The 27,412-nt window shown below is 39.4% G+C and overlaps 1 long non-coding RNA gene across 1 annotated transcript in view; it reads left to right on the top strand.

Moving 5' to 3' along the window:
- LOC124085108 (uncharacterized) overlaps positions 1-18,832 on the top strand; it is a 45,804-nt gene extending 26,972 nt beyond the window's left edge. The window contains exon 3 of the long non-coding RNA XR_006849339.2: positions 16,412-18,832. This is a non-coding gene — a long non-coding RNA (uncharacterized LOC124085108). The remainder of the gene's footprint in view (positions 1-16,411) is intronic.
- The last annotated feature ends 8,580 nt before the right edge of the window (positions 18,833-27,412 follow it).

The following is a 27,412-nucleotide window of genomic DNA, read 5'->3' on the forward strand; positions in this document are numbered from 1 at the left end:
ACATCTTCTCTCTGTGGTCAACTCTATTTTCAAGATCACATATTTTGTCTTCATTGCCTGAGGTTCTTTCTTCCAAATGGCTAGTCTGTTGGTGATGTTTTCTATTGACTTTTTGATTTGGTTTATTGTTTCTGTCATTTTGCTTAATTTTGTTTTTTCAGAATCTCTGCCTCTTTATTAAAGTGATCTTTCATTTCCTGTATTTTCTCGATGATTTCATTTCTTATTCCATCCTTCATTTTACAGATCAGTTTAACTATGCACATTCTAAACTCCTTCTCTGACATTTCTTCCACTGTGGTGTCGATGGATTCTGTATTGGAGCATCTTGGTTTGTTTGGGGAAATTTGTTCCTTTGCTTTTTCATGTTGTTTGTGTGTCTACCATCTAACAGTATGAATCTGAGGCAGTAGAATTTCTACCCTATGGACTTATTGTACTTCACTGTTTAGGGGGAGACAAATAATAACAACAATCAATGCAAATAATATACATCATTAAACCAAATATTTCCAGCTATGACATCTACAATGTTAATTAACACAATACACAGAAATGACATGAAAAGTTATTGCCTACAATAAAAACAGAAAATTTGTAAAAGGATTTATAACTTTAAATGGTGGACAGGGAGAGAAGGCAAGTGATATAGGATGTGATGATTATGAGCAAGGAAGAGAAAAGAAGAAGTAAAAAGTTAAAGGAAAAGTGAAAGAGAAAAATAGAGATTAGCTGTTAGCAGAAGAAAAGAGAATCAAGGTAAAAATGTATACATATAAGGTAAAAATGTAAAAAAATGAAAAATAAATGTAAAAGAATACAAAAAAAAACTAGAATATACTAATAAAACACCCTAGTTCACAAAAAACTAATCCATGAAAAATAACTGGTTTCAAAAATACTAGAAATTAGAAAAAAATGAATATATATAAATGTCAATGAACCACTAAGGTCACAATTAAACAGAAAAAATAATAATAAAAGATCTTGATGAAAAGTTAAAGAGTTCTTTCTACTGGTGTTCAAAAGATTCTGTTTCTCTTCTCAGTAGGTTTTTTTTTTTTTTGGGGGGGGGGCTAGATAAGGGGTACCAGGGATTGAACTCAGGGGCACTCGACCACTGAGACACATCCCTAGCCCTATTATGTATTTTATTTAGAGACAGGGTCTCACTGATTTGTTTAGCACCTGGCTTTTGCTGAAGCTTGCTTTGAACTTGCAATCCTCCTGTCTCAGCCTCCTGAGCCCATGGGATTACAGGCACATGCCACCATACCCGGCTTTCTCAGCAATTTTAGGTGGGGTCATCTGGAGCATGATGCTCCACCCTCTTGATTGCTGGAGTAAGAAAGGTAATCCCATAGGCAGAATTTCTGGAGGTAGGGTTTAGACTTAGATGGGCTCCAGGCTGTTTGCTGAAGGTCAATTGATCTGGAGATTTTAAATCAGTGCACCTCCAGTGCCCAGTACTTGCTGGTCCAGGCTGGAAGACTGTACCATATGGATCTCCCGTGGGTTCCACTTCTGTGGTGGGGGACCCAATTCTTAGTCCCCTATGTCACTTTCAGACCCCACATATCCTTGTCTTGGGTTCAGTATCCAAACAATCTCTCCTGGCTCTACTCTTCTGACTTCTTAGCCAGATGCATGTCTTCCAGCAGGTCCTGCCAGCAGTCGAATTGGAGGGGTAGGGGTGGAGCCAGATGGGTTTCCATGACCAGTTGTCTCCTATGTAAACCTCTCTTCATGTTTGATTTTCTCCTGATCACTTAAGCATACTCAATGTTGTGCAGTGTGTGTTTACTGAGCCTGTATTTTGGGCCAAGAATTGGCCTCCTCAGCTGCCAGCCCACACACATTGGCTGCAAAATTGTTCCTTCCTTTGTCCTTTGCAAGCCACCTGGAGAGACAGTGGCTTCTTTCCCCACACATGGATATTGTGCAGCACATCTTTCAGGTTTGCCAGGCAATGTCCTTGATCTCTAAACCCTCTGTACCCATACATGCCTGGTACCTCCCAAAAATGTTAGTTCCTTTAATTCCCTTATCCCTCCATTATGCTCACAGAGGGACTGCTCTGGCTGGTGATTCCAGCCCGGCCATGGCAGTGGCTGTGCCGCTGGGGATTTCTTCCTTATTTCATTATATCCAACCTCCAGAGTCCCCTACCTGCTTTGAATGTCCAGTTTTAAATTCCCCCCTGCTTTTTTTTTGGTCACCCACCTTGCTGAGAAGCTGTAAAGACTCTTTTTAAACTTCCTTCTATTACAAAGTGGGAGAAAAACCCTGAGAGAATCTGTCCAATTCTCTTTATGCTGGATTATTAGATGAATTGGTTGCCAATTAGATTCTGTTACTCAGTAAATGAGGCACAAGATGGCAGTTAGTGGAAGTAGAGAAGGAAGAGGACCATGAACAAGGCCTCAGGCTGCAGGTGGAATGAAAGCAGCACGTGGTACCTCCCATGTATTTATACTTAACAATTTACATCAATCATGTAATTGCTAATCAGAATTTTCTTCCACCATATGAATGTGCCTAGACACACGGAGAGAGGTCACATCTGTTACAGTCATCCAGGACAAGTGAGTGAGACCATTATGATTGCATGATGTAGGTTGCACTAAATAGATGAGGCAAAACAAAATAGTTTCAGAATTTTCCCAGGATGGCACAGTTCATAAGTAGCAGAACTGGAGTTCCCTGATAGGGTTCAGTTAGATGCTGCACATGAAGAGACTGGGAGAAATATAAAAATGAACCAAGCACGAATTCAGCCCTCAAGTAATTCATTCTCTTATAGATATTAAATATTTCTACTAATGATAATGAGAAAATATAAAGTGACTCATGATTAGTAAAAGACTCTGAAAAGGTACTATGGGGTTTCAAAAAGGAAAGAGATGACACTGTGGAGAGATGGTGCATCAGTTCGTTTTTGCTGCATTAAAAAACCCTCAAACACTTAAAAAAAAACCAAATAACCCAATCAATAAATGGGCTAAGTAACTGAACAGATTTTTCAGAAGAAGAAATGCAATTGATCAACAAATATATGAAAAAGTGTTCAAAAAGTTTCAAAAAATGTTACCAAAAGTTGACCTCAGCTTGTCTAGGCTTAGCCCTTCCAAGAAAGCCTGTTCCACCTGCAGGCCTGGCTACCATGCCATGTGTTCCCCTAGTGTCTACAGTATGCCCACCACTAACTTGACAGAGTGGCATGAAAAGAATCTACACTAGCCAGTCTATACACTGCCATTTCCTGAGGCCGGTCCAGAGGTGAGCTGAGAGAGTGGTAAGTCAGGGGTGCAGAATCAGGTATACTGAGCCATGGATGAGTGAGGTAAAGGTGATGGGTGCATGAGATTCAGTCATAGCAAGAGCATCTAAAGCCATGTTCAAATTGGCCATGTGGGAGCTGAGGGCGGGGACAACATCTGAAAGAGCGATTGAAGGAAGAGAGAGAAAGAGAGAGAGAGAGAGAGAGAGAGAGAGAGAGAGAGAGAGAGAGAGAGAGAGAGATCTATCCCTGGAGCAGCCTTGAGTCCTTATCATTTTTGCATTCACATAGAGGTTTCCAAGTAATTTTTTCCCTCCTCAGATTTTGATGGATCTATACCTACATGAGTGATTCTCTTCCTTATATCCCTGGCTAGAACATTGGTTATAACAAAATTTTGAAAAGAAATACAGTGACCAGAGACAAAAGTATATTTTGGCCAGACTACAAAGTGGGGAGGACCCCCAAATGAGGTTAGTATCCATCAGAGGGGTTATTTCTAAGATTGGCTATTCTTTCTCTATCTCTCCCAGCAATTAGACATACTGTAAAGTGAAAATTGAAGCCATCCTATTTTCAAACAAATCCAATGATTTAGTGATGTCTTGATGGCTCAAAAAATGTTACTTTGAGGCCTATTTATTTCTTTTTTTAAAATTTTTTTTTAAATTTTTATTGTTGGTTGTTCAAAACATTACATAGTTCTTGACATATCATATTTCACACTTTGATTCAAGTGGGTTATGAACTCCCATTTTTACCCCGTATACAGATTGCAGAATCACATTGGTTACACATCCACTGATTTACATATTGCCATACTAGTGTCTGTTGTATTCTGCTGCCTTTCCTATCCTCTACTATCCTCCCTTCCCTCCCCTCCCCTCCCCTCTTGTCTCTCTACCCCATCTACTGTAATTCATTTCTCCCCCTTGTTTTTTTTCCCTTTCCCCTCACTTCCTCTTGTATGTAATTTTGTATAACCCTGAAGGTCTCCTTCCATTTCCATGCAATTTCCCTTCTCTCTCCCTTTCCCTCCCACCTCTCATCCCTGTTTAATGTTAATCTTTTTCTCATGCTCTTCCTCCCTACTCTGTTCTTAGTTACTCTCCTTATATCAAAGAAGACATTTGGCATTTGTTTTTTAGGGATTGGCTAGCTTCACTTAGCATAATCTTCTCTAATGCCATCCATTTCCCTGCAAATTCTATGATTTTGTCATTTTTTAATGCAGAATAATACTCCATTGTGTATAAATGCCACATTTTTTTTATCCATTCGTCTATTGAAGGGCATCTAGGTTGGTTCCACAGTCTTGCTATTGTGAATTGTGCTGCTATGAACATCGATGTAGCAGTGTCCCTGTAGCATGCTCTTTTTAGGTCTTTAGGGAATAGACTGAGAAGGGTCAAATGGTGGTTCTATTCCCAGCTTTCCAAGAAATCTCCATACTGCTTTCCAAATTGGCCGAACCAATTTGCAGTCCCACCAGCAATGTACAAGTGTACCCTTTTCCTCACATCCTCGCCAGCACTTGTTGTTGTTTGACTTCATAATGGCTGCCAATCTTACTGGAGTGAGATGGTATCTTAGGGTGGTTTTGATTTGCATTTCTCTGACTGCTAGAGATGGTGAGCATTTTTTCATGTACTTGTTGATTGATTTTTATGTCCTCCTCTGAGAAGTGTCTGTTCAGGTCCTTGGCCCATTTGTTGATTGGGTTATTTGTTATCTTATTGTTTAATTTTTTGAGTTCTTTGTATACTCTGGATATTAGGGCTCTATCTGAAGTGTGAGGAGTAAAGATTTGTTCCCAGGATGTAGGCTCCCTATTTACCTCTCTTATTGTTTCTTTTGCTGAGAAAAAACTTTTTAGTTTGAGTAAGTCCCATTTGTTGATTCTCGTTATTAACTTTTGTGCTATGGGTGTCCTATTGAGGAATTTGGAGCCCGACCCCACAGTATGTAGATCGTAGCCAACTTTTTCTTCTACCGGATGCCGTGTCTCTGATTTGATATCAAGCTCCTTGATCCATTTTGAGTTAACTTTGGTGCATGGCGAGAGAAAGGGATTCAGTTTCATTTTGTTGCATATGGATTTCCAGTTTTCCCAGCACCATTTGTTGAAGATGCTATCCTTCCTCCATTGCATGCTTTTAGCCCCTTTATCAAATATAAGATAGTTGTAGTTTTGTGGATTGGTTTCTGTGTCCTCTATTCTGTACCATTGGTCCACCCGCCTGTTTTGGTACCAGTACCATGCTGTTTTTGTTACTATTGCTCTGTAGTATAGTTTGAAGTCTGGTATCGCTATACTGCCTGATTCACACTTCCTGCTTAGAGTTGTTATTGCTATTCTGGGTCTTTTATTTTTCCATATGAATTTCATGATTGCTTTATCTATTTCTACAAGAAATGCCATTGGGATTTTGATTGGCATCACATTAAACCTATAGAGAACTTTTAGTAATATTGCCATTTTGATGATGTTGGTTCTGCCTATCCATGAACAGAGTATATTTTTCCATCTTCTAAGATCTTCTTCTATTTCTTTCTTTAGGGTTCTGTAGTTTTCATTGTATAAGTCTTTCACCTCTTTTGTTAGGTTGATTCCCAAGTATTTTTTTTTTTTTTTAGGATATTGTGAATGGAGTGGTTGTCCTCATTTCCATTTCAGAGGATTTGTTGCTGATATACAGGAATGCCTTTGATTTATGCGTGTTGATTTTATATCCTGCCACTTTGCTGAATTCATTTATTAGCTCTAATAGTTTCTTTGTAGACCCTTTTGGGTCTGCTAGGTATAGAATCATGTCAACTGCAAATAGTGATAATTTAAGTTCTTCTTTTCCTATTTTGATGCCTTTAATTTCTTTCGTCTGTCTAATTGCTCTGGCCAGTGTTTCGAGAACTATGTTGAACAGAAGTGGTGAGAGAGGGCATCCCTGTCTTGTTCCAGATTTTAGAGGGAATGCCTTCAATTTTTCTCTGTTCAGAATGATGCTAGCCTGAGGCTTAGCATAGATAGCTTTTACAATATGGAGGTATGTTCCTGTTATCCCTAGTTTTTCTAGAGTTTTGAACATAAAGGGATGCTGTACTTTGTCGAATGCTTTTTCTGCATCTATTGATATGATCATATGGTTCTTATCTTTAAGTCTATTGATATGGTGAATAACATTTATTGATTTCCGTATATTGAACCAGCCTTGCATCCCAGGGATGAATCCTACTTGATCATGGTGCACAATTTTTTTGATAGGTTTCTGTATCCGATTCGTCAGAATTTTATTGAGGATTTTTGCATCTAGATTCATTAGAGATATTGGTCTGTAGTTTTCTTTCTTTGAAGTGTCTTTGTCTGGTTTAGGAATCAGGGTGATGTTGGCCTCTTAGAATGAATTTGGAAGTTCTCCCTCTTTCTCTATTTCCTGGAATAGCTTGAAAAGTATTGGTATTAGTTCTTCTTTAAAGGTTTTGTAAAACTCTGCTGTATACCCATCCTGTCCTGGCCTGTTCTTAGTTGGTAGTCTTTTGATGGCTTCTTCTATTTCCTCGATTGATATTGGTCTGTTTAGGTTGTGTATATCCTCCTGACTCAATCTGGGTAGATCATATGACTTAAGAAATTTATCGATGCCTTCACTATATTCTATTTTATTGGAGTATAAGGATTCAAAATAATTTCTAATTATCTTCTGTATTTCTGAAGTGTCTGTTGTGATATTGCATTTTTCATCCCGAATGCTAGTAATTTGAGTTCTCTCTGTTCTTCTCTTCGTTAGCATGGCTAAGGGTCTGTCGATCTTATTTATTTTTTGAAAGAACCAACTTTTAGTTTTGTCAATTTTTTCAATTGTTTCTTTTGTTTCGATTTCATTAATTTCAGCTCTGATTTTAATTATTTCTTGCCTTCTACTTCTTTTGCTGTTGTTTTGCTCTTCTTTTTCTAGGATTTTGAGATGAAGTATGAGATTATTTATTTGTTGGTTTTTTCTTTTTTTAAGGAATGAACTCCAGGCAATGAATTTTCCTCTTAGAACTGCTTTCATTGTGTCCCATAGGTTCTGATATGTTGTATCTGTGTTTTCATTTATCTCTAAGAATTTTTTAATTTACTCCTTGATGTCTTGTATAACCCATTGATCATTCAGTAACCTATTGTTCATTCTCCAAGTGATGCATGATTTTTCCTTCCTTCTTTTATCGTTGATTTCCAGTTTCATTCCATTATGATCAGATAAGATGCATGGTATTATCTCTACTCCTTTATAATGTCTAAGAGTTGCCCTGTGACATAATATATGATCTATTTTTGAGAAGGATCCATGTGCTGCTGAGAAAAAAAGTGTAACTGCTTGATGTTGGGTGGTATATTCTATATATGTCAATTAAGTCTAGGTTATTAATTGTATTATTGAGTTCTGTAGTTTCTTTATTCAACTTTTGCTTGGAAGATCTGTCCAGTGGTGAGAGAGGTGTGTTAAAGTCTCCCATAATTATTGTATGGTGGTCTATTAGACTCTTGAACTTAAGAAGAGTTTGTTTGATGAACATAGCTGCACCATTGTTTGGAGCATATATATTTATGATTGTTATGTCTTGTTGGTGTATGGTTCCCTTGAGCAGTATGTAGTGTCCCTCTTTATCCCTTTTGATTAACTTTGGCTTGAAATCTATTTTATTTGATATGAGTATGGACACTCCTGCTTGTTTCCGAAGTCCATATGAGTGATATGATTTTTCCCAACCTTTCACCTTCAGTCTATGTATGTCTTTTCCTATCAAATGCATCTCCTGTAGGCAGCATATTGTTGGGTCTTGTTTTGTGATCCATTCTACTAGCCTGTGTCTCTTAATTGGTGAGTTTAAGCCATTAACATTTAGGGTTATTATTGAGATATGGATTGTTTTTCCAGCCATATTTGTTTATTTATGTTACTAAACATGGTTTGTTTTTCCTCTTTGATTATTTTTCCCTTTACTGTACTACCTTCCACTGTTGGTTTTCATTGTTATTTTCCATTTCCTCTTCCTGTAATGTTTTGCCAAGGATGTTTTGAAGAGATGGTTTTCTAGCTGCAAATTCTTTTAACTTTTGTTTATCGTGAAAGGTTTTAATTTCCTCTTCCATCCTGAAGCTTAATTTCGCTGGATACACAATTCTTGGTTGGAACCCATTTTCTTTCAGCGTTTGAAATATGTTGTTCCAGGATCTTCTAGCTTTCAGAGTCTGTGTTGAAAGATCAGCTGTTATCCTGATTGGTTTACCCCTAAATGTAATCTGCTTCCTTTCTCTTGAAGCTTTTAAAATTCTCTCCTTATTCTGTATGTTGGGCATCTTCATTATAATGTGTCTAGGTGTGGATCTCTTATGATTTTGCACATTCGGCATCCTGTAGGCTTCTAGGATTTGGGATTCTGTCTCATTCTTCAAGTCTGGGAAGTTTTCTCGTATTATTGCGTTGAACAGATTGCTCATTCCTTTGGTTTGGACCTCTATACCTTCCTGTATCCCAATGACTCTTAAGTTTGGTCTCTTTATGTTATCCCAAATTTCTTGGATGTTCTGCTCATGGTTTCTTAACAGTCTTGCTGAGCTGTCTATGTTCTTTTCAAGTTGAAATACTTTGTCTTCATTGTCTGATGTTCTATCTTCTAAGTGTTCTACTCTGCTGGTAGTATTCTCATTTGAGTTTTTAAGTTGGTTTATTGCTTCCTGCATTTATAGGATTTCTGTTTGTTTGTTTTTTATAATCTCTATCTCCCTATATAGTTGATCTTTTGCTTCTTGGATTTGTTTATGTAACTCATTGTCGAAGTGATCTTTCATTGTCTGATTTTGCTGTCTAATGTCTTCCTTAAGACTCCAGATCATCTGAAGCATGTAAATCCTGAATTCTTTATCTGACATTCCATCTGCTGCAGCTATTACCTCTTCTAAAGTTGAGTTGACCTGCATTACTTGTGGTCCTTTCCTTCCTTGTCTTTTCATACTGCTCGCGTTTCTTTCTGCTTGGTGAAACTGTTGTGTTGTTGAATTTTCCCCCTATATATTTACAGTGCTCTTGTATAGTTGCAAAGTCTCCCTTGTGGGGGTGGGTGGCGGCTGTGCTCCTCCTCCAATTGGGGTGATCTATCTCGCCAGCGGGCCGCTGGGCCCCTTCTCCAGGTCGCGTGGTCTGCCTACCTTGTGGGCAACAGCTGGGCCCCTCCTCCAATAGGGATGATCTGTCTACCACGCTGGCAGGCCGCTGGGCCTGTTCTCCAGGTTGCAGGTCTGCCTATCTTGCAGGCACAGGCGGCAGCTGTGCCCCTCTTCCAATTGGGGTGATTCTTTAAGTAGGCCGGCGTGCCGCCAGGCCCCTTCTCCAGGACGCGTGGTCTGCCTACCTTGTGGACGGCAGCTGAGACCTTCCTCCAATTGGGGTGATGTGTCTATCATGCCGGCAGGCCGCTGGGCCTGTTCTCCTGGTAGGTCGCAGGTCTGCCTACCTTGCAGGTCCGGGCGGTGGCTCTGCCCCTCCTCCAATTGGGGTGATGTGTCTACCACACCGGCCGGCCGCTGGGCCTGCTCCGCCGGTGGGTCACAGGTCTGCCCACCTTGCAGGCGCGGGAGGTGGCTCTGCTCCGCCTCTCCTCCAATTGGGGCGATGTGTCTACCACGCCGGCGGGCCACTGGGCCTGCTCCGCTGGTCGGTTGCAGGTCTGCCTACCTTGCAGGCGGGGGCGGCAGATCTGCTCCGCCACTCCTCCAATTGGGGCGATGTGTCTACCACGCCGGTGGGCCGCTGGGCCTGCTCCCCTATTTATTTCTTTGGTTACAATTTCTTTCAAATATTTTATCAATTCTCACTCTGATCATGAAAGAAGCAAAAAATCATTCTACTCTGCAGTATTTATTTTGGGAGCATTTACCTAGTAAATCTCCTTATTGGCATAAGAAAATATATTTCCCTGGAAACCAGAAGTCGCACAATAGTCCTAGCCCTCCAGAGCACCAGGGGATTAAAAAAATCCTCATTATTAAAATCCGATTATTCTACTTTTATGTCACCTCCTTTGCTATAAATGAGGGCTAGTTCAGCCGCCAGAACACAGAATGACACAGATACAATGTGATGTGTCAACCACTCATGTTTCCCTTTTATGAGATCAACTTTTATAACTTTGCAGTTAACTTACCAACAGACTATAAAACTAGGCTTATTGGAAACAGATACATCAACCCTGAGGCACCACTTGTCAATGTCTGATTCCAATGTCTCCTGGAATTAGAGAAGAATCAGAGAGTTTATCCTCAAAGAGAAATCCAATGGTAATAGCAGCCTGAGTTTCACCCAACAAAGTGTTGACACCTGTACTGGGTCACCCTGGGCAATGCTCCTTGTGAGAAATACCCACTCTGGGTCTAATCATAATTCGTATAATATTTATGAGTTTTGTACCATGGCCTGACTGCTTATTCCAGTAAAATAAGACTCCAGAATGCAGCCAAATATGACCCTCAAAAATATTGTCTAGTCTATTTGTGGCCACAGATATGTTCCTTCTTTTGTGATTCCTGAATGCATGGTGGAGCATGGGGCCAGCTTCAACTTCAAAGGAAGTATTCAAAGCAGATGCCTCTTTGGCTCTGAACTGCCGAGGGGAAGGCTTGCATACCTGTTTTCATGCGCATTCTATTCTACCCTATCTAGTCTATCTCATCTTTGCTGCATGCTCAGAAGCCACTGTCCCTGCATTGCTCTCCTGTGGTACAAGTGGATCTTTGAGACCCATTGATGGAAAGAGCTGGGGAGCCTCCCTATTGCAGTAGCTTTGTTTCCTTTATGGGTGTGCCCTGGTTTGTGCATGAATTTCATCAATATCTGGGCATTCAGCTGCAGATGAGAAGCAACTCTGCAGTTTCATGATGCAGGCACTGCTAGAAAACATGTCTCCATGGCAACCTGCGTTACCTCATCCACAGGATTCAGATGTTACTGACCACAGAAGCAATTTTTTTCCTCAAATGTAAAACAAGCATTAGCTATGTCTATAGATCCCAAAGAGGCTTGCTTGCTTGTTCTATCCGTCTGCTCAGAGCTGGGACAAACGTCATATGTTTGGGGAGCAATTTGTTTATAGACAACAATTCCCACTATGACACTGCCTTAGCACACAGAGATTTCTTTGCCACAAAAATAAGAAGGGTTCTTGCAGGGAAGAAGTGTCATTATTCATCTCTGTTCTAGTCTCTCCTGTTGCCAAAGAGTTGTTTTAATGTTTTTAATCCAGAATTCATATTTTCTCAGCCTCAGCAGGATCTGGCCCACTCACACTGGATTAGGGCTATTCATGGGAAACCCAGGTGCTTGGGCTGGGAGTAGAATTGACTGATGCCTAAATGACCTTTCACCTCTTCTGTCCAGACTGGAATGGTTAACTCAAGGCAGCATGTGGTTAACACTTACCCACCCCTATTAGCATGCTGGTGATTAGCATATCCAGTAGTCTCTGCAACTCCCCAAAGACCTAAAGGAATTGTTAGAAAATATTGGAGAAAAAGAGATGTCATTCCTCTACATCAGTAGTTCTCAACATAGGAAGAAGGAGGGGATTTGTCCCTAAGGGTGCATTTGACAATGTCTGGATACCATATCTTGTTGCCACAACTGGGAGACAAGTAGTAGTGGCATTTGATGGGCACAGGCCATGATGCTGCTTAGTTAGAATCCTATAAATATGTCTAATAGTGTACAGGACTATCCTTCTGACCCTACCCCAACAATAAATGATCCAGTTCAAAATTTACTAATGCTGAGGATGACGTTGAGAAGCCTTGTTTTGCACGGTCATATTGGAAATCCCGTAAGGTGCGGTTACACAGCCAATCTGATCTCTATTATTACCAATGGAAGGGCAAGCAATGGGTTATTTATTCATTGTGTGAATAAATGCCTGTAAGTATACTCACCAGGGAACTCCAGTACATAGAAGTGCTTTCTTGTGACAGGGAGAGTTTTCAGTGTATACTAATCCCTCCTGGAAAGACTTTCTGTCTCTGAGTTATGATCTCGGCCTACATTGTCTCACACTGCCTCTCTGTTCTTAAAATTCCTTTCTGCACAATTCATGAGAACATAAATCCTTCCTTTAAAGTCTAACCAATAAGACTTCCAGAAAATTAGATTCTTCATGTTAAAAAATGTCATTTGAAACAATATGCTTGCTTCCAACTCTCTCTCTCTCTCTCTCTCTCTCTCTCTTCTTCCCCCCTCAATCTTAGGACTGGGAAATGTATGGAATGACTTCAGAATCTCACCTCATGGCCCATCTGTAGTCTACTGTTTATGCCTAATTGGCATTTCTTTGTTAACACTAGTCTTCTAGTCATGTGATCTAGAATGATTTCTTAAAATATGATCCGTATGTGGTAATGAATGTGGCCAAAAGTTTTGTTTGTTTGTTTTCCTTACTGATGGAAAGAAGAAGAGGAAGCATGAGGGAACACATGCTACAGCATCCATTGGTATGGGAGCCAGCAACACATCACACCAGGCAATTTCTCTGGCCACATCACTCCAATTCCTACTGCTGGCTTTCTTGCTTTTCTTCCAGAGCACATGTGGCTAAGTCATATCAAGGCAAACTTAGGTCAAGATAACAATCATCTAGGTCCTCTGAATATCACAGCCACTTGCTCATCTGCATGGTGGAGGATGACATCAGGCTGATGGAAGAATTTTGCTTAACTTCTCACTCAGGACAGTGGACTGGGCCGAACACATTGTAATTGGGGGTTCCATGTTGGAAAGACGGTGGTTCTCTGAAAATTGCCACTAATTGGAGAGCATGATTTTGAATGTTCCACAGAGTTTCTGCTCCAGTTCCTTGTAGCTGTTACACCTAAGAAAACAATTAAGATGTTCAAGATAAGATGGTGTTTTGGAAGTTGACAAAGATACATTAACAAGTTAGGCCTAAGTACACGGAAGAGGAAAGGTGATTGCAAGAAGCTGCAGTATCAGATCACCAACTCACAGGGAGGATTTAAAGAAGAAACTCAGATTAGGGGGCTCTGAATTGCAAGTATGCTTCACAACCAAATTGCCTCTGTATACAGAGGGAACCAAAGCAGCAGGAGAAGGTCTCTGAGCATCTGCACAATCCTCTAGCATCCAGCATTTCCATGCAGGGAAGGAGCAACACACCAAATCAGGAACTGGAAGAATAACCAATTGATGTTTGTGGTACAGGCTAAGCCTGACAGGTTCCTCCTCTCTGGGTGCATCACAAGTTCTTATTTTCCAGGAAAGAACTTGATTGGTTTATTTCATCACTTATTTGTTGCTCCTGTTGAACAGAATTTGTTTCTGGATTCAACTGTAACCTAGAGAGCAGGTTTGGCCTCACTCAACTCCCCTCCTCCAGTAGCCAGTTTCTACAAAATGATCTGCCTGTAGCACTTTCCAATGGGGTTAGCCAAGAGTGGAGTAGGCCCTGGTTGCTTCAAGGATTCTCTCTCCAGTGCAGGGTCCAGTTTAAGGTTTCACCACTCAAGCCCCTCACTCCTAACTTGAACTGTTGTTACCCTCATACAACACTCTGCAGCCTGAGGCTGGAAGAATAGACCCATTTGTAATAAAAGGAGAACCCTCTTGCATTTTCTTGCAGAGCCTGTCAGCAACTTAGCTACACAAAGCCCTAGAGGCATTGAGCTGGCCCCTTCTGTTAAGGAGAGTCAGCAAAACCATACAGATGTTTTTCTGAGAGCTGTTCTGGTCAGGGCTAAGGGATTTAGATCTGCCTGGTATCACATAGCATGGGAAGGTAGGAAATTCTCTTTGGGGATCAGGAAGTATATTACATGAAATAAAGATGTAAGTGTGTTCTTTTTGGATTAGGCTATGTTTTTCCCTTCTATTTTTCTTTATATAACCTTATCACTTAGTGGCCTTTATTTCTTTCCTCTCTGTCTTCCTTGGCTCCCAACCCTGCTCTGGTTTTGCACGACAAATTCAACTCATTGGGAAGCTCTAAATTAAATAATTTCTAACTTCTCTCCACTCCAACCTCATTTGATAAGTCTTATCAAGGGCTTTATGACCTCGTTTTCTTATCCAATACAGAAATGTCCTACTTGACATAGATTTTCAGATCTTGAGAGACCTGACTTACAATCCAAATGGCCAGAGAATAGGGTGCTGTATTAGAGTTCTTCAGAGTGACAGAACCAATAGATGGATGGATAAATGTATAGATGATTAATAGATAGATAGATAGATAATAGATAGATGGATAGATAGATTCTCAGAGGCTCATTGTGTTGAAGGCTTTGTCCCCAGCTAGTGATACTATTGGGAGGTGGAGGAAGCTTTAAAGGTGGGATCTATTTAGAGGAAGTAAATCACTGGTGGCATGCCTCTGAAGGATATATCTTATTTCCATCCCTTTTTCCTGTTCTCTTTCTCTCTTTGTTTCTGGCTACCTTGAAGTGAATAACTTTGCTCCACCATGCTCTCTCTACCAAGATGCCTCTCCACCTCAGGCCCAGAAACAGCAAAAAGACCATGGACTGAAGCCTCTAAAACCATGAGCCAAAATAAATATTTCCTCCTTTAAGTTGCTTTTTCTAAGGTATTTTGTCACAGCAATGGAAAGCTGACAAACATAGACAATAGATAGATTATAGATGGTAGATAAGTAATACATAGTGTTTTAGTCAGCTTTTTTTGCTATTGTGACTAAAGGACCAGACCAGGACAATTATAGAGGAGAAAAAGTTTATTTGAGGGCTCACAATTTCAGAGGTTTCAGTCCATAGAAGGCTGGCTCCATTTTTCAGGGCTTGATTTGAGACTGAACATTATGGTAGGAGAATGTGGCAGAGGAAAGCAGCTCACATCATGGTGATCAGGAAGCAGAGAAAGACTCCACACCCAAATACAAATATGTACCCAAAGCCATGTCCCAATTCCCACCTCCTCCAGACACACCATACCACTTCAGTTATTACTCAATTAATCCCTTTCAGGGGATTAAATCACTGATTGAGTTAAGATTCTTAAAACCCAATCATTTCTCCACTGAACCTTCTTGCATTGTCTCACACGTGAGATTTTGGGAGACACCTCAAATCCAAACCATAACAGATAGATTAATAGAGAGAGAGGGATTTATTAGGGGAATTGGCCCAAATGATTATGGAGGCTAAGAAGCCCCACAATACACCATCCACAAACTGAAGAACTAGAGAAACCAGTAGACTGTCTGAGATCAGGTCTAGAACCCAGACAAGTAGATGGTGTAGCTCTTAGTCCAGGTCAAAGACTTGAGAACACACAGAGCTACTCATGCAAGTCCTGGAATCTGAAGGCCAGCAATCCTAGAGTTCTCATGTCCAAGGGCAATAAAATAAGGATGTCTCAACTCCAGAATAAAGAGAGAAAAAGAAAGCTTGCCTTCCCTCCACCTAAAAAGGAATAAATGTTTTAGCTAGGCCTGCAACTGACTAATGGTACGCGACCACACTGGTAAGAGAGAACTGCCCTATCAGAGCACTGATTCAAATGCTGGTCTGTATTGGAATCACCCTCACAGATATACCTAGAAATAATGCTTTACCTGCTATCTGGGTACCCCTTAATACAGCTAAGTTGACACTACAATTAACCATCATAAGCACACAGTACATAGGCCCAGGGCACAACTTTCTTTAATGCCCCAATTCCTGCTATCATGATGGCTACCATTGGCCTCCTTCTCACTCTGCCCACCCAGGCTCAACTGACCTCCTAAGTTTCTGTTGGGGAGAGGTTTAGAGGGGGTAGTGTGGGATAAGGAAAGATCAGGAAGAACTAGAAACCTAGAAAGGAAAGACAAAGCACATCCTCTTCCCAATTTGATCGAGCCCTCTCTGCTGGACCCTGTTTCCTTACTGACTTTCCCCTGGCTTATCTCCTGGGTCAGCCTCCCCGGGCTCATGTCACCCAGCCAGCAGGTGAACACAGCTCTCCCCATCCCTACTTCCAACTCACTCACTAGCTTCAGACCAAGTGGCTCCATCCTGAAACTGAGAAACGAGCCTGTGTCCCTGTATATTAGGGTTCGACTTCTTCATTAAGTCCAACTTCTTCTTTTTTTCAGGAAATCTTGAAAAAAGCAGAAATGAAGGAGAAGAAGGCAAGGAAGAGACAAGACCCAGGATGAGGAAATGGAAAGCAGTATAACAATCTGTTGGCATTAGAATTGGTTATACTGTGCTAGCCAGACCAAATTATGATACCACGTATTTTTACATGGTAACAGTCCTGTGCCTGTTTTCCATTCATTCCTCCCAGTCCAAGAACTACCTTCTTCACAGGGCCGACCCCTGCAGGCTGCAGTTCTCAAACTCCCTTGGCAGCTGAGTTCTGGCTGGGTCAGCCCTGGGAACAATGGCAGGAGACAGGAGGGCACGCAGGAGCAGAGGAAGAGGCGGGGTCTCTCTCCTCCCCCTCTGCCTTGGGTGGCATCTGTAATAGAGACCAGGTTTCCTCCCAGCCTCCAGTCCTGCAGTAGTTCCAGCTTTCATCAGGAGACTGTGAAATATAGGAATGCCACCTCTTCTCTTCATGCCTTCTGCCCTGGAGCTGATAGTGGTTTCCAGCATCTGTTAATCTCTGGGTTACCACATTACCACGAATCCGGCTTCTCAGTTCCACCAGCCATTCCCTGCATTAGATTCCCTCTATTTAAAATACCTGTGGCTGATCCCATCTGACACCTTACATAATTTGCCCATCGTATTACTTGATATTGGCATGTGAGCATGTGTGCACAAACACACACACACACAACACACAACACACACACACACACACACACACAGCTTTTCTTAATAGACCCTACAGGAAAGAACTAAGGCATTTATGAACTGGATCTTAAGGGAAGATAGAATATTTTTGCAATCACTTTCTTCAAAACTGACTGGAAGGAAGGCTCTGCCTAACTGCCTTTCACTTGTCTACTTTCTTTTTGGGGTTTTGGCACCCTCCTCATGTGGACAAGTGGAGGAAGGCCCTAGAAGTTGACCTGGTGAAATTGACCTTAGATCTCATCTCACATACCAAGACAATCCTGATTCCATGGAAAACCCCCATGACTGAGCAGCTTCCTCTTGCTTTAGAAAGTTTAACATTTTGATTGTTTTTCTTCTTCCTATGATGTAGCTGGACTTGGTAGATATGATACTCAAGCTATTTTAAAATGTGACTCAGACACCAGGCCATGTAATCCTGTTTTTATAATTCTGTGGTTAAATGTGCACCTTCAAAATGTATTTGTTGGAACTGTTTAAACATTGTTTTATTTTAAACATTGTTTTATTTTATTTTAGTTATACGTGACATTGGAATGTATTTTGACATATCATACATACATGGAGTATAATTTCCCATTCTTGTGGTTGTACATGATGTGGAGTTATACTGGTCATGTATTCATATATGAACCTAGGAAAATTATGTCTGACTCATTCTACTGTCTTTCCCATTCCCATTCCCACTCCCTTCCCACCACTCCTCCCCATCCAATTCAGTGAATTTCCACTCATCCCCCATCCCAACCACCTCTATTTTGAGTCAACATCCATGTATCAGAGAGAACATTCAGCCTTTAGTTTTTTGGAATTGGCTTATTTCACTTAGCACAATAGTCTCCAGTTCTATTCATTTACCAAAAAATGCCATAATTTTATTTTTCTTTATGGCTGAGTAATATTTCATCATGTATATATACCATATTTTCTTTATTCATTCATCTGTTGAAGGGCACCTAGGTTAGTTCCATAGCTTAACTATTGTAAATTGAGCTGCTATAAACATTGATGTGGTATATCACTATAGTATGCTGATTTTAAGTCCTTTGGGTATAAATGGAGGAGTGGGATAGCTGGGTCAAAAGGTGGTTCCATTCCAAATTTTCTGAGGAATCTCCATGCTGCTTTCCATAGTGGTTGCACCAATTTGTATTCCCACCAACAATGTATGAGTGTACTTTTTCTCCTATATCCTCACCCACAATTATTGTTGCTTGTATTCTTGATAATTGCCATTCTGACAGGAGTGAAATCTTAGAATAGTTTTGATTTGCATTTCTCTAATTGAAGTAGTTGTTGAATATTTTTTCATATATTTGTTGGTTGATTGTATTTCTTCTCCTGTGAAGTGTCTGTTCAGTTCCTTAGCCCATTTGTTGATTGGGTTATTTTTTGTTTTGGTGTTAAGTTTTTGATTTTTTTTATATGTCCTGGAGATTAATGCTCTATCTGAAGTGCAGGTGGCAAAGAGTTTCTTCCATTCTTTGGGCTCTTTGTCCATGTTCTTGATTGTTTCCTTTGCTGTGAAGAAGCTTTTTAGTTTGATGCCATCCCATTTATTGATTCTTGATTTCATGTATTGTACTTTAGGAGTCTTGTTGAGGAATTCAGTTCTTAAGTCAACTTCATGGAGATTTGGGCCTGCTTTTTCTTCTAGTAGGTGCAGGGTCTGTTCTAATGGGCCTTGATCCACTTTGAGTTGAGTTTTGTGCAGGGTGAGATATAGGGTTCTAATTTCATTTTGTTATATATTGACTTTCCAGTTTTGCCAGCACCATTTGTTGAAGAGGCCATCTTTTCTCCAATGTATGTTTATGGTACCTTTGTCTAGTATAAGATAACTGTATTCATGTGGATTTGTCTCTATGTCTTCTATTTTGTACCATTACTCTTCATGTCTGCTAATACAATGCCATCTTTGTTACTATAGCTCTATAGTATAACATAAGTTCTGGTATTGTGGTGCCTCTGCTTCACTTTCGAGCTGAGGATTTCTTTGACTATTCTGGGTCTGTTATTTTTCCAAATGAATTTCATGACTGCTTTTTCTATTTCTATGAAGAGTGTCATTGGTGCCTTAGTAGGAATTGCATTAAATCTGTATATCACTTTTGGTAGAATAGCCATTTTGACAGTATTAATTCTGCCTATTCAAGAATATGGGAAATCTTTCCATTTTTTAAAGTCTTCTTTCATTTCCATCTTTAGTGTTCTATAATTTTCATTTTAGAGGTCTTCCACCTCTTTTGTTAGATTGAATCCCAAATATTTTTTTGAAGCTGTCATGAATGAAATAGTTTTCATAATTTCTTTTTCAGGTGATTCATCACTGATGTATAAGAATATGATTGTTTTATGTGTGCAAATTTTATATCCTATAGCTTCACTGAATTTATTTATGAGTTCTAGAAGTTTTCTGGTAGAGATTTCTGGGTCTTCTAAATATAGAAACATGTCATCGGCAAATAAGGATAATTTGAGTTCTTTTCCTATTTGTTTCCCTTTAATTTCTTTCTTCTGTCTAATTGCTCTGGCTAGAATTTCCAGGATCATGTTGAATAGAAGTGGTGAAAGAGGGAATTCTTGTCCTGTTCCAGTTTTTATGCAGAATACTCTCAATTTTTCTCCATTTAGAATAATGTTGGCCTTGGGTTTCTCATGTGTAGCTTTTACAATGTTTAGGTATGTTCCTACTATCCCTAGTTTTTCTAGTGTTTTGAACAGGAATGGATGCTGTATTTTCTCAAATGCTTTTTTTTTTTTTTTTGCATCTATTGAGATGATCATGTGATTCTTGTCTTGAAGCTATTGATGTGAGTGAATTTCATTTGTTGATTTCCGTATGTTGAACCAACTTTCGTTTTTGAATCATGATCACCTGGGATGGTGATCATGGTATACTATATTTTTAACATGTTTTTGAATGTGATTTGCCAGCATATTATTAAGAACTTTTGCATCTATGTTCATCAGGGATATTGGTCTGAAGTTTTATTTCCTTGATAAGTCTTCGGTTTTTGAATCAGGGTGATATTAGGTTTATAGAATGAGTTTGGAAGGGTTTCATCCTTTTCTATTTCATGGAATAATTTGAGGAATATCAGTGTTAGTTCTTCTTTGAGGGTCATGTAGAATTTGGCTGAGAATCCATCTAGTCCTGGGCTTTTCTCCATTGGTAGGCTTTTCTCCATCTTCTATTTCTCTCCTTGAAAATGATCTGTTTAAATTGTATGTATCCTCCTGATTCAGTAGTTCATGTATCTCTAGAAATATGTCAATGTCTTCAAGATTTTCTATTTTATTAGAGTATAAATTTTCAAAACAGTTTCTAATTATCTTCTGTATTTCAATGGTGTCCATTGTGATATTTCCTTTTTCTATTTCATCATGCAAATATCTCTCCTCCTTTTTTATTCCCATTGGCACTGTGGGGAGCAAGGCACAGGAAATCCAAACCAAACTGCTATATTTGCCTTTACTACTTCTCCCACTTAGAGCTGTGATTCTGCTTACACCATTTGAGCACCAGTGTTGGATTAGAATTGATAAGCCATAACTATGAATGCCATTGCCCTGGTCAAAGATCTTCACTGAACTCTCCTTTGTCCATGGAAGACAATTTAACTGAACCAAAGTTCTCCTCAACCTACCTCTGTAGCCATATCCCTTCATGTATCTAAGTCCTGGCTCACTCATCACACCCTACCAGTGTCCTGGGGTTTCCCATCCCCACGTCCTCACTGTTCTCTCTTGCCCTGTTTCTGCTTTCAAGACCTAGAGAAAATGCAGCTGTGTACTGGAATTCAATCTTGGAGTCTTTCAAATGACTGTGATTGTCTCTTGTTAAAACAAACAAACAAACAACAACAACAAAAAAATATAGATCTAGTACCCTGAACTAGAAGAGAGGGTTTTCCCAGCTTCCCAGACACCTCAAGGGGCCTATGCTATTTCTGGTGGGGGTTTATAGAAAGAAGACAGACAGACCTTGAAGAACACCTACCAGATAATCAGAGGAACAACTCTGAGTCCAAAAGAACTCATACACAAGTGATTTCTGCTATTCTGTACCTACATGTACAGTGTACATCTTCATATGTGAGATAGTCCTTATGTGGACTGAACATGAAATTAACATAATAAGTAATATTCATTAGGATGAAGCTGCCTGAACAGGACTTGAATAGAAAATTGTCTTTATTTAAGGAAGACAAAAACCTCCATAGGCCTCCCTAGGTTAATGCAAACATATCAGAGAAAAGAGAAAGATGTTCTGCATAAAATAAAGAGGCAAATTTTTAGTTTTTGCTCTTTACAAAAAAAGGGAAAGAAAAGAGACCAGACAATGGCAAAATGTTTGTACTAGGATGGAGATTAGTGAAATTATATGGGGACAGTGTGGCTTAAGCACATTTTAAGAATAGTGAAGCCCTCTCTGCGACTTGGGGTTGCTTGTGTTTCTATTTTATACACCCATTTATTACCCCTTTCTCCTCACCAAAACTTCAGAAACGTCTAAGAAATCCATTTTCTGTTGCTACAACAAAATATCTGAGACTTAGAAATTTATAAAGAAAAAAGATGTTTATTTAGGTCATAGTTCTGGAGACCGAGAAGTCACTGGCACCTCCTCACCATCTGGTGAGTTCCTTCTTGCTGCCTCGTGACATGACAGACGGCATCACACAGTGAGACAGAGCAATTGTATCAACTCAGATCTCTTCTTTCTTTTTTTATAAAACCACTAAAGCACTCCTTGGGCCCTCACCCTCATGATCTCATTTAACCCTAACAACTTCCCAAAGTTCCTATTTTCAAGTTAGCACGTGAGTTTTGAGATTGAGTTTTCAACACATGAACTTTTGAGGGATACATTAAAACCATAGTATCTTCTCTGTTCATTTTTATTTTTAGATATAGGGGTGAGTTTATTTTGTTGGTTTGATTTCATTTTGTTTCTGTTGGTTGGTTGGTTGGTCTCCTTAATTCCTATAATGGCCAGAGTTATAAGGAATATAAATGGAGCCAAAGTGGTAAGCAGGGAAAATGTCACCCAGGAAGCAGGAGAGGCCTTGACAACACAAACTTCATGTTGTACCCTCCCCAGAAATTTGTAGAAATCTGGGGGAACATTTTGGAAATCCATTGGCAAAGGCAATTGGGTAGTCCCTGCTAATTTTGCCTAATCTCAAGAGAGGCAGGACAGACTTTGCTGACATCTAGAAAACAAAAATACAGAATGTAAAACCATAAATATATACCATCGTTTTTCAAAAACTAACATATCTCAGCCTTCATACATTAGACACACACACCCAACACATCCAGAGACAGAATGGAATGCTGTGAGGAAGGAATGCTTACCTTAGAAAAATATGACCCAAGAAACGCACTTCAGCATTCCCTCTCCACCCTTCCCAAAATAATAAGTTCTTTAAAATCTAGAGGGCAGAGAACTTGAATAGAAAATTAAGGAATTTTTAAAATGGTAGGAAAATATATATTAGAATAGAAACGGTCTAAAGCTATGAAAATAGGCAAATTCAATAAAGAATGGGGACAAAGATACTCCAATATTTAAGGGTATAAATTTGAAATATATCTTATTTACAAAGCATTCTAAGTATATTTAGAAAAAATACATTGAATTAACTGATGTATTTAATGGCTTTTTTTTTCTAGGCAGAGAAACCTTGGAGGATCAATCTGTTATTATGCCAAGTGTTTTTTTTTTAATAATTTTTAGTTGTAAATGGATCTTTCATTTCATTTATTTATTTATTTATATGAGGTGCTGAGGATCAAACCCAGGGCCTCACACATGCCAGGCAAGTGCTCTAACACTGAGCCCCTGTACACAGGTCTAATAGGTGCACAAGTCAAGTAGTACACTTCCACTTCTTTCAAAGAGGCCCTCATCCAATTCCTCTAGGATGGATCAGCCTGCTGTCTCCATGCTTTGCCAATTAGTACTCTGCCCCCAAATAGGCTTCAGTGATTCTGAAGAGGCCATGTAAACATCCACTGTATGTTAGGTTCTGGAAGTTTGAGGAAAGAGAGACAAGGTTCCTTGGTTTCCTTTTTCTAAATCATCACCTATTGAATAAACCTCTCCTACTTTCTTCCCAGTCTTTCCAAAAGTCCTGCCTGAGCAACTCCCCAACCAATACAAGGGCTGAAATCTCTGGTGTAAACAAATGCTTCCACGTGACTCCTTCAGCAATTTCAAGCAATTTCTGTTGGCTGACTATAGCAAAAATCTTCAAGAAAGTCTCATTATCCTTAGCATTTTCTAGAATTTTGGAGGTTGAGTCCAACTGTGTTGACTTAAACTTGATGGGTTTGGGAAGCATGTAAGTTAGAAAAGATTCTACATTGGGCATAGGTCTAAAGATCCTTCACCTTGGGTCTGTTCTTGACAGCTTTCCAACCATGTACAAGGCAGTCTCTTTAGGACTCAGGTTCTTTGTCTATAGAATGATCAAACTGCACTTGATGAAATAATAAAGTTACATACAACACTCTGGATAATTGTGTCTCATTCATTATAACATTTCTGCTCTACCACAATACTAAATGATATGTACATTGTACTTTTTTTGCATTTTCAGACAAATTCTAAAACTCTCTTTTCGTCTGAATATTTTTAGACTCTAGATAATTAAGTTTCATACTCATTTAGATTCTTCTTTTTCTGCAAAGTTCCTTGAATTTATTTTTTAAAGGCATTTATTTATAGGCATTTCTAAAATGAAGAGACATAATTACCCAATGAATTCAGGAAGCAAGTTTTCTAATTTAGATGTTAAAACTATTTCTGATTACACTGATGATCTCCCCATTCTTCTTAAATTCACTGGTTGTTCATTTTTCTGTTTTTCTGTACCACTGTAGACTTGATTCATTTGCTCCCTTCAAGGAGACTCAATTTCAGATGTATCATTACATTGACTTCTGCATGCCCATCTCAGGATTAGGTCAGACAGAAATGGGTAGTGATGACATCCAAGCAAGAGAGTTATTCTCCCCATTTGTGAAGTCCCCACTCAGTACAAGTATTTTTTTAAAAAAATACATTGAATTGACTGGTGTAATTTAATGTTTTCTTTTTTTTTCAAAGTAAAGAAAGCTTAGAGGTTTTACTAGTTGTTATGTAAAGTTTAATAGGTGCACAAGTCACATGGCATACTTTGGTGGATCTTCTAAACCCACAGAGAGATGGTTCTCCATCTGTGAAGTCCCACTCAACATAATCAACTGAGGTAATCTAGTTTGAATGACTGTGTTTCTCCTTGCTAAAATTCATGTTGTAACTTAAACTCCAGCATTAAAAGAGGGGGGTGTATTTAGGAAGTGACTTAGACTTGGGGGCTCTGGGAACTAGCCAGGGTTCTTTGTCCTTCCACCATCTGGCATGTGAGGATACCATATTGGAAGCAGAGACAAGGCCTTCATCAGACACTGAACCCACCAGCACATTGATATTAAGCTTCCCAGTCTCGAAATCTGGAAGCACTGAATTTATGCTGTTTATAAATTAACCAGTTTAAGGCATTTTGTTATAGCAACCTGAATGGACTGAGACTACAGATATTTATATTGGCTTATCCCAGAATCAGGGAAGGCTGTTTCACATTGAATCAAGTGAAATTGACTGGAGCCTTTAATTGGGAATTGGTCATGGATGGCCTGCTTTGACACTCTGGAATTTCCAGCAGGTGCAAAATGGGGAATGAACAAAGTCTAAATCAAATGAGAAAAGCCCCAGAGATGAAGCTGACTTGGCTCAAAACTTTTATTTTGAAGCACCTGCAAGTTGGAATAATTAGAAGCCTTGTCCAACCCAAATCCTGTAGGAGTCTTGGGAACCTGAGGCTGCTTAAAGGGTGATCAAGGTTCTGAAACACTTATCATCAGGAAAGTCACAGCACAAAAGGCTTCCAGTCATCTCTAACTGTGGTTTCTCCAAAAACCCCTATAAGATATAAGACCATCTGGTTTTCCAGAGGTGAAAACTATATAACCATGTCTGAAAGACACTGGGGCAGCCAGGTGAAAAGTGAAAAATATGGTCAATTCATTCATGTCTTTTCTCCATGTAGTATAAAACAATGCTTCATTTATGCAGGTATAGCCCTGCCTTGGGGAATCAGGAGTCTTGACTCTCAGCTCTAGTTCTGTCACTTACTAGCTGTGAAATTTGGGGAATATCAATCACCCATCTCTCTGGCTTCAGTTTCTATACCTATAACATAAGGGTTGCACAGGTTGAAATTCTTTCAGCTGTAGCAAAACTATGATTCTATAAAATACACCATTTGTTATGTTGTCAAGGAGACAGCCTGAAGCTCAATTATCCTTACTCACTCCCCCAAAGGACTGACCCTGAGGCCAAGTTTGCCTTGTTTGGAAGTCCTTGCAGTTCAGGTGAGGAAAGCTGTAAGGGAAGTGGAAATGTGGGCCTGGGCTTTGGCATCTTGGCCACAGGATACTCTGGGCAAAATGTGCATGCTCTTCTAAAAGGAGAGGAGTGAGGACCATGAGCCTGGAAGATAAATGAATTTTTCAATCTATACACAGAATAAATCAAGTGTTCGGTGGCTAAATTTCCAAGTGAAAGTTGTTTTTAAATCTTTAAACAGATTACATGAATTTTGTTTCCAGGCATTATTCAGGCATTGACAATTTTAAGGGAATTTATTTCCAGATTCCCAACTTAGATGTATATTATTTCTCCTTAAGAATATACCTATCTCTATAATTCATAATTCTCAACTCTCCTCAACAACTCTCTTTTGTTGTTTTTGGTTTCTTTTCTGGTTGTCTGTCACATACTCTGAATGTTACCAGGGTGCTCCGACTGTGAACACATCTCTCCTAAAGGGGAGTCCCCTGACAAGGGCATAAGGAAAATGTCCTCAGGAAATACTGAAGGGGGAGGTGCCAGACTGCATCCAGGTGACAAGTTCAGATGAAGGCTGTTGATGCCTTATTTAGAATCTAGATTCAAATATAAGATGATTGTCACAGGGATACAAGTGCATGTGGTTAGTTTTAAAAATAACAAGACTCCTAAAGCGTAAAAACGAAAATAAAGATTCAATAAATGGGATGGATTCAAACTAAAAAGCTTCTTCTCAGCAAAGGAAACAATCAAGAATGTGGGCACAGAGCCCACAGAATGGGAGAAAATCTTTACCACATGTACCTCAGATAAAGTATTAATCTCCAGGACATATAAAGAACTAAAAAACTTAAACACACACTCAAAACCAAAAAACCCAATGAATAAATGGGCCAAAGAACTGAACAGAAACCTCAAAGAAGAAATACAATTGACCAACAAATATATGAAAAAAATGTTCAACATCTCTAGCAATTAGAGAAATGCAAATCCAAATTACTCTAATATTTTCATCTCACTCCAGTCAGAATGGCAATTATCAAGAAGATAAACAACAATAAATGTTGGCAAGGATGTGGGGGAAATGGTACACTCATACATTGCTGGTGGGCCTGCAAATTGGTGCAAACATTATGGAAAGTGGAATGGAGATTCCTCAGAAAACTGGAATGGAACCACCATTTAACCCAGCTTTCTCACTCCTCAGTCTGTACCCAAAGGACTTAAAATCAGCATACTACAGCAATGCAGTCATGTCAATGTTTATAGCAGCTCAATTCACGATAGCCAAACTACTGAACCAACCTAGGTGCCCTTTAACAGATGAATGAATGAAGAAAATGTGGAACGTGGTGTATATATATATATATATATATATATACACAATGAAATATTAATCAGCCTTAAAGAAGAATGAAATTATAGCATTTACAGGTAAATGGATAGAGCTGGAGAATATCATGCTAAGTGAAATAAGCCAATCCTAAAAAAACAAAGGCCAAATGTTTTCTCTGATAAATGGATACTCATCCATAATGGTGGTTGGTAGGGAAAAATGAAGGAACTTTGGATTGGGCAGAGGGGAGTGAGGTGTGGGGATAGGAAGGATGGTGGAATGAGACAGACATTATTACCCTATATACATGTATGATTACAGGACCAGTGTGATTCCGCACCATGTTCAGCCAGAGGAACAGTCAGAGAACTTCACTAAGTTGTGCTCCATTTGTGTACAATGTGTCAAAATGCATTCTACTGTCATGTATAACAAATTAGAACAGATAATTTTTTAAAAGATATTTTTTTTAAAAAATGAAGCCAGATTTTTTCTAACAGGAATTGTCTGATTTGCTTGATTCACCTGAAGAGGCTCTGCTATTTGGTT

Source organism: Marmota monax, unplaced genomic scaffold (assembly GCF_021218885.2).
Source record: "Marmota monax isolate L192 unplaced genomic scaffold, Marmota_monax_Labrador192_F-V1.1 WCK01_AAM20220418_F8-fsc00062, whole genome shotgun sequence".
In the NCBI taxonomy this organism is placed as follows: Eukaryota; Metazoa; Chordata; class Mammalia; order Rodentia; family Sciuridae; genus Marmota; species Marmota monax.